Raw genomic sequence first — 7,854 nt, 5'->3', positions numbered from 1 at the left:
AGTTAAGATAATTTTTGTCTGTTTGTGATTAAAGGGATGTGAAAATACTGACAGCAGAGTAGACAAAATTCTAAGTACAATATGGCAATTTGTTCATAATGTTTTAATTTAACTGAACTTCACTTTCATAATTTCTAAGTAATTTTGACTTCTAGTAATCCTAAGATGTTTTTCGAAGTGTAAATATATTTAAAAGCATCTTTCCTCCATTTATAAAAAGTGAGAATTTAATGTTGTAATGTATTTTGATTAGCTGTTTTACTCTGTGACTGTTCTCTCCATAAGAATTGTTGTTTGTAAAATTTTGTATATGCACCAGTCTTCAACAGCCATACATTCTGGGTTGCTTGCGAGGTGATGATGCAACGAGGCAAGCCTGATAATATTCCATGTAAGTGAGTTCCTTTATGTGCTGATTATCTGGCTTCAGAAAGGAAAAGGGGAAGGAGAATGGGGGAAAATGGCCTATAATTAACTCACTGATAAAGTGTTTATAAGTTTGGTCCTTTATCTTCCTAGCTTTACCCCTAACTGTAGGTAGTGTAAGGAAAAGATACACTGTTAATAGATCTTATAATTTCTTCTGAAATTATGTTTGCATCTTGGAAAGAAACAAAACTTGTTCTGCTTAGTAGCAGGTTCAGGTATGCTATATAAAGTCTTGATTCTAACAGCAGTTAAAACCAAACAAAGAGAACCCTTCACCTCTCAAAGATTCTCAGTATTAAGTCTCTAAATTAAGGCTGAAGTTTTAAAGTGACGTTTTAAACTATTGAAGCTTCTCTAGATATTTCCTGTTTTGTGGCAGATCGTAAAATCTCCAAAAATGTTTGGGCTTTATGATCTGTGCACTGTTAAAAATATGATGGACAGGATGTTTTTCGGTAGCCATATAAGACAATACTTTTTGTAATTTGTTTCCACGAGGTCTTTACAGTGGTCATGCAAGTCTTCTAGAGTAGATATCTACATGGCTCTGCATCTTAGGTTCTTCAGGTTTTCTCTCTCCTGTCTCAGAAGTGCAGTGGTTTTCCACATGCTGACTGACTATTGCTTTGTTATACAGGAGGAATTTGGCATGGAATTGTCTACTGTGTATTTCTTTGCACATCCAGCATTCTTTAAGCATATCCGCATCTTTCTGTTACATGCCTTTAGTTGACTCTGCTGCCATTAGGGAGCCTGGGTGTTCTTCCCTTCAAATAACAGAAACCATGTGGAAAAGGAAGCGTGACTTAGAGTTTCTTTTCCAGCAGCAGCAAGCACTATACTTGTAAGTTTGTCCTGTACTAACTCAGGAGTAAGACAGATAAGACAGAAAATGAATGCTGTTTTTGGTGGTGGACCACTCAAGCATATTTTGCAAACACATTCTTCTATTTTAATGTTAAGGTTTGCATGTGCTGGAAATACCATTTGAGCTTTTGAAGGTTTTTCTTAACTGAATTATGCCCCCAGCTTATGACAGAGCAGTGTTAGCTTGAAGGAGTATAACCACATAAATGGACAAAAGCTGTACCATAACATCAGTCAAACTGAGGAGAACTTTGTAGGTTTTCTTTTCTACTGTCAAAATTCTAACCAGGAGATGGAGATTTAACAGGTTTTCCTGAGACAGATACCGAGTTTAGTTTGGTGTAAAAGGAAAAAAACCCACATCCTTTAATAAGAATTTACAGGATTTAACTATTAAAATAAAAATGTACTTCACAAGTTAATCACATATCAATACTTCACAGAAATTATTCTTACTTCCTGTCTAGATCAATATGAACGGAGTAAATGGTGCAGCAGCAAAGAATGGCTGTACCCTTGCTAGTAGCTGGTACTATCCAGCAGAAAGTGATGACTTGTCTTAGACTTTGTGCAGGAAGATTGTGTCGTGTCTGTGTACAAAGCCTAGGAACTCTGAACTTTGGGACTACAGGGATCTAATTTGTAATTGATATGCATTCAGTACACAACTACACAATACATGATACTGAGCATGGAATAATCTATGTCAAGCTGATGCTTCTTTGCAGAGAATAAATCAGAATGCTTCAACATGAAGCTCAGTTCTTGATGGCACAGATTTCTTAAGAAAAAAAAAGAAATTATATTGCCATCTGACTGATGATTTCTTACTGTTACAGCCTTCAGCTGTGAATTAATCTAACTAAGGAAAGTCTCTTTAAGATTTCACGTGTTTGTTGAGTCTCATTAGTCTCACCTCTGAAGGGAATGCAGAATTCTGATTCCTTCCGTCCTTATTTTCATTGAGGTACATCTACGGGGTAACTGGGTGCAGTGATCTTGAAATAATTTAATGTGCTGACTTTTCTAAATAGGAAATATGACTGCTATTCAAGTTCTTCAGCTGTATCTTGGTTTCTGTAAGACTGGCAGTGCTATGCGGAGCTTGGAGATCATTAGTCGGTATTGTCAGTCATCCAAGTTTCTACATAATTAACTTACTGGAGATATTCTTGCTGAACAACCTTAGACTAATCCTGTACCATTCAAGCATTCTGGTGGAGGTAGGTGGCTTTTTGGGATGCCAATTACTGGTCTTCACACCTATACTTCTGCAAAGGGTCTGATTCTATTGCAGGGCTTCCAAATGCAGAAGAATAAGCTAAATGCTTTCCCACTGGTGGAGGTGTAATGCTGCTAGGTAACTAGATCTGAAGGCTTTTTTGCAAGGTTCAAGAAAATACTCTTGGTGCTGACTGGAAATAGAGATCTGTGGAGGAGCACCCGCAGACACCGAGGACTACATTTACTACAGAAATGGAGCAGGCAGCATCAGTTTCTAAAATGTAAACAACTTCTAACAGAAAGACTGAGAGTAATAGGAAAAATGAAAAGAGTTCAGAACAATACCTAGAAAAGCTACTACATAATGACTTCTTGAGTACACTGTTTTCTTCTATGTACAGGATTGGAGGTAGGGGGTATCTTACACTTTGTGTGTTTTCTGTATAGCTCTTAATACCTGTTGGTTCAGTGACTTTCAGCCAAAAGACAGAACAGGTCTTTGTGAATTTCATGATCATTTCTCTCTTGGGTGCAGATCACATATTGAAAGGGCAGCTGTTGTGGTTAAAGAGTACAAAATAGCTTCCGCTTCTACATTTAGATACTGCACAGTTTTAGAGGGTTTGATTCCTGGGCTACTAAAAAAAGGATAACTGTGTTGGAAGGGTAGTAAGGATCCAGGCTAGAATGGATGTGGCTCCTGAAAATAGTTTTGTGGCTGGTAGTTCATATGGCTGTTTTCGGTGATTAATCTACACTTTAGCCAGTTAATCTTGACGTGTTAATAGGGCACCCTCACAGACAGACCAGAACTACCAACAACACTGTCAGATGCTCTTGAAATTTATTAAGTGCCTTATGCAGAGCATCAAAGAGACTATGATTCAATTGGAACAAAGTTTGTTAAGAGATTTACTCCTCTGGATGGAGTGGAGTTACAAGTTGTTGGTTGTAACGACGGTGATGTTCCTGGTTATAAACCTAGAATCTTTTGTTTTATTGCTCATACAAATATCTAATAAGAAACAGTCCAGAAATTTCAGAGGCTTTTGATTGGTAAAACATGTTCTTTGGAGGAGATTTTGTTTTTTCCTTGTAGTCAGCTGTGATAGCTTGCTTGGAGTATCACAGAAGTGAATAAAACTTGAGTATTTCTGGATGCTTTCACACTTCTCAATTTCCCAATCAAGAGTAGTACTACCTTTCTTGGGAAGGGGTACATAAGTTGGTTTTATTTGTAGGATTTATGTTTATCTAATATAGTCTTTAAGGGTTTTATTGTCAGAAAAAGGGCTTGTTATTTTGAAAATAAAAATCTTACCTGCCAGGTGTCTTCCCCAAAATGAGTAAGTGCCTTTTCTGTTCTGACTCTTAGAAGTATTTACGTTGTCAGATTGAATCTGAATGTCCTGGATAAACCAAGAACTAAGTACCAAGTGTTACCAATAGTTTGAAATCTTTTTGCTGAAAGAACAAGAGACAGAATGTAAGCCACTTGAATTATTTTGAGACCTGATGTTATCAGAAGTTTTATAACGGCATATGAATAGTATACTTCTAAGAACAATGTTACATTTCAGGAACTTGATATTGCTTAGGAAATAAATATTTATTAAAGTAAGTATATTAAATAAATATTTATTTACCAATTTAAGTAAGAGAAAATTTTACACCATGGGGGCGACAGTCTTGCTGTGAGAAGTCCTGACTACTTAATGGAAAGTAAACTGAGGCCCTGAACTCCGACTGTGAAAGAATGCATTTGGTGAGATATTGGGACTGCGAATCTTAGGTCTGCATTCTAACAAAGCAATTCTTCCCACCTAAGTTTTAGCCAATTCTCAAGCAGGAAAGAAGGCGCGAGCAGATGTCAGTAAGAGGCCCTCTGGTATTATTGGTGCTGCTTCCTATCTCTAGAGGATCCTTCTTTTTTTTTTTTTTTTTTTTTTTAATCTTTGCTCAGGACTGGTACAGCTGAAAGTATATTTTCCCTTCATTCTTAAGCCTAGATTTTGAATGGAGTTTCTCTGAGACACTTTTGTAGTGAAATCGTATTCCCTACGAACATTGAAGACAAAAATAAACATCTCTGTGAACAAAAAGATTGTGCGTGGTTGTAATTTTTTTAAATACAGAATTTTACCATAAAAACTCTAAGGGTACTCTATGCCAAATTTAACCATTACAAGTGATCTGCACTTGGAAGGAAGAGGAGAACAGGAGACATTCAAAAGAGGAGACCAAGTTTTAGAGCCCTCTGTTGACTGTTTAGTAAGTCTACTTGCAAAACATGAGGATATTTGGTACCTAAGCCTGCTATGTAGGCATTGGTCTGCCATATAGTTGTACTATGCAGTTTTAGAATGGGCAGCCAGTACAAAAGGAAGTACTTTTACTTCTTCCTAGTAGTTCAAGCGCTCAGTATTTTAAACACATAGTACTTCTAGCTGATCTCATCTGGCTTTGAATTACTAATTTTAGCAATAAAGCAACCCCTGGTGAACAGGATGTAAAGGGAGAGGAACATTAGGAATTTATTGGCGTGTCCCTCCATTAGTATCAGTGTTAAACTCTGCTTGCAGAGGAATGGGATGCAGAGCAAAATAAAAAGATAACATAAGAAGTTGGCTTGGACAGAAATTGACTTATTTTTGAACAGGGGTAAATGGCTTCACTACCTGCCTCACTGCACATGTATCTGGCTTGCAGAGCTGACTGACTTTCAGAGCCCCTAGCAACAATCCTAAGCCTCTTTCCTCTTGTTAGAGCAGCTGGTGGTTGCCATCTAACCTTTCTTTTCATGTTAGCTGTTGCTAGATGCAGTTTTATTCTCCTAGCAATGGCCGTGCAGGCTTTTTGTACTTGGAAATTACTATGTCATTAAAATGTATAAAATATACCAAGTAAGAAAAAATAAGCTAAGTAAAGAAGCAATGGTTTCCAGTCAGTAGTCCAAGGGTCTCACAAGTTAATGTGTTCCTTCTATGAAGGAGCCTTCAAAACAAAAACAATAGGATGAGCACTCATTATAAATTATAATAACATTGAATTCACTGTGTAGAGTCTGCACTGTTACTGTAAGGTGGAAGATGTGGAAAATACCTTTCAAGACTAATCTCATATTAGTTGATGTACTTCATCTTCAAAATTGAGCCATAAAGCCATAATACAAAGTTGCTGTTTTGTGTGATTAGTTAGGAAATATTTACTCCATTGCAAGAGAAAAAAAGATGGTGGGTCTTAGAAGATGCTGATGGAGGGAAGTGACTCAGAGCTCTTGATGTGGTATCAAACCATAGCAAGACAAGGTAAGGACTTCTAAAATGGAATATTTTGATATAAACAAGCAAACACAGCAGGATAATATATATATTAATTAGGGTTGCTGTAGGGAAATTTGAGCAGTAGAAACAGTAGGATCGGAAGGCAGCTGCACCAAACTAAATCCTTGCCTTAGAAATGAATTTGAAGGAAAGAAAAACAATGTCTGGCAGCAACAGACAAGGAATGCTGCACCAAGGAGTCTGCTGATGCCATATGCACAACACGTGGCACAAAGCAGTTCCTCCTTGCTCACCAGCCTTACAATTCATCATAGCAAAGTGTTGACACTGCAGGTTGTACGAAAGGGCATGTGAACATCAAAGAAAATGTCTTTGCCTTTGAAAAACCCTCGACTGGTCTGCACTCCTGGCAGCACTGACATGAATCTGTCAGCACAAAATCTTACTGCTTTGCCAACTTAACTAACGTTTTAACTTCCTGAAAGTACAAAACCAGAAGGAATGCTACAAGTGCATCTGATGAGGACTGAGCTTTTGAATTAGCAGAAAGTTTGTGTGGAAACTGCTGTCTTTGTTCTCTCAGTTGCATCAGATAATCCCCTTCCGTAATTCTGAGTTATAACTATATTTCAGTTGATCTAATTTATCTCTTGACCTGATGTGTAGCTAGGATGGATTCTGGTTTAATTTTATGGCCCTTTTGGCCTCTTAACACACTAAAGAGAAGCATAAGGTATTAATTCTTTTAAAAACGGATTATCCTATGTACTTAACATCTGTAGTTTGCTAAGCTTTCTGTTTTCTGGATTTCAGTTATTTTCTGGACATAAATGGAAACCCGAAGAAAGAAAAGTTCCCATGGCTGAGTTTCAATTCCATTCAGAAAAAGGATTTAAAGATTTAGAATCGGTAATAAATGGAGAGAACCTTGTATTTAATTGTGCTTTACCTTGTTTTAACTATTAAAGACTAGCAAATGCTACAGCAAAGTGTTTTATATTGTTTGTTAATTATGATGAGTAATAAAGGTACATAAATGTTTGTACTTAAAGAATTTTGGAGGCTACATTAGCTAATTGGATAACTAACAGCACTGCTTTTTCTTAGTGACAGGGCCCAGGTATGACATTTCAGTCTCTCTGGCTTATCTTTGGTATTCACGAGGCTGAGTCTGTAGCAAGAAGCATTTTACCTTTTACCAGACCAACTGATAGTTAGATTAAATGGAGAGATTCTGCAGCCTGAAAAGGGCTTTTGTGTGTGGAAGTTTATCTGTCTTCTTGGGTTTTTTTTTTTCTCCCCAGTTGCATCAGGTACCTTAACAAAAAATCCCAACTTTCTCCCTGACCTTGCCTCAACTATATTTTTAGACCACGGAGATACATTCTCACTCATTTATTATTCAGGTATTTCTGGACAGCATGAAATGAAGAGAGTCCTATCAATTCTTATTTGTGAAATGGTATGATTGATAATCCAAAAGCACTTTTTTTTCTCCCTATCTCATCTCTCTCCTCAGCACTCCTTATTTTCTCTTTTCTTGTCTGAAATACACTTTCTTCTTCCGACACATGAAAGCAGTGCTGCTGCCCAGCTGCTGTGTTCATTCTCAGTCCCTTTGTAACACTCCACAGACCTCATTTTTCCTGACTTGAACACTCCTCAATTCAGAAGGAGAGTGTCACACTGCAGTGGGGACTGACCCGTCTTCTCTTTTGTGCTCGCTGCCAGCAAAGGCTCCTTTGTATCTCCCTCTCTGACTCACACATTGCTATGAATTTGCCTTTAAAATTGCCCACCGCCCACCATGTATCTGGGATTTCTGATTATTTTCTTCAACTATCTGTGAAATATAGCATCTTCCCCCCCCCCCCCCCCCCTTTTCTTTTTCTTTCTTATGCATACTTTGATCTCTTGTTTTAAACAGCAAAGCTCTCCTCAGCATTAAGGGCAAGAAGTCAGGGCTTTGTTTATCCATGAAAAATGTTATTTATGACCTGCCATAGGGACTTGTTCGTATGTGCAGGGGGTTGTGAAGCGGGACAGTGGC

The 7,854-nt window shown here is 37.6% G+C and overlaps 1 long non-coding RNA gene across 1 annotated transcript; it reads left to right on the top strand.

Moving 5' to 3' along the window:
- Positions 1-281: 281 nt before the first annotated feature.
- On the top strand, positions 282-6,793 carry LOC146762333 (uncharacterized). The gene is made up of 3 exons (XR_014942177.1): positions 282-391; positions 5,715-5,828; positions 6,618-6,793. It is a non-coding gene; the product is annotated as an uncharacterized LOC146762333 (long non-coding RNA).
- The last annotated feature ends 1,061 nt before the right edge of the window (positions 6,794-7,854 follow it).

Source organism: Coturnix japonica, chromosome 1 (genome assembly GCF_054131305.1).
Source record: "Coturnix japonica strain WE chromosome 1, WE-NBRP24, whole genome shotgun sequence".
NCBI classification, from domain to species: domain Eukaryota; kingdom Metazoa; phylum Chordata; class Aves; order Galliformes; family Phasianidae; genus Coturnix; species Coturnix japonica.
This window is presented reverse-complemented; position numbering and strand designations above follow the sequence as displayed.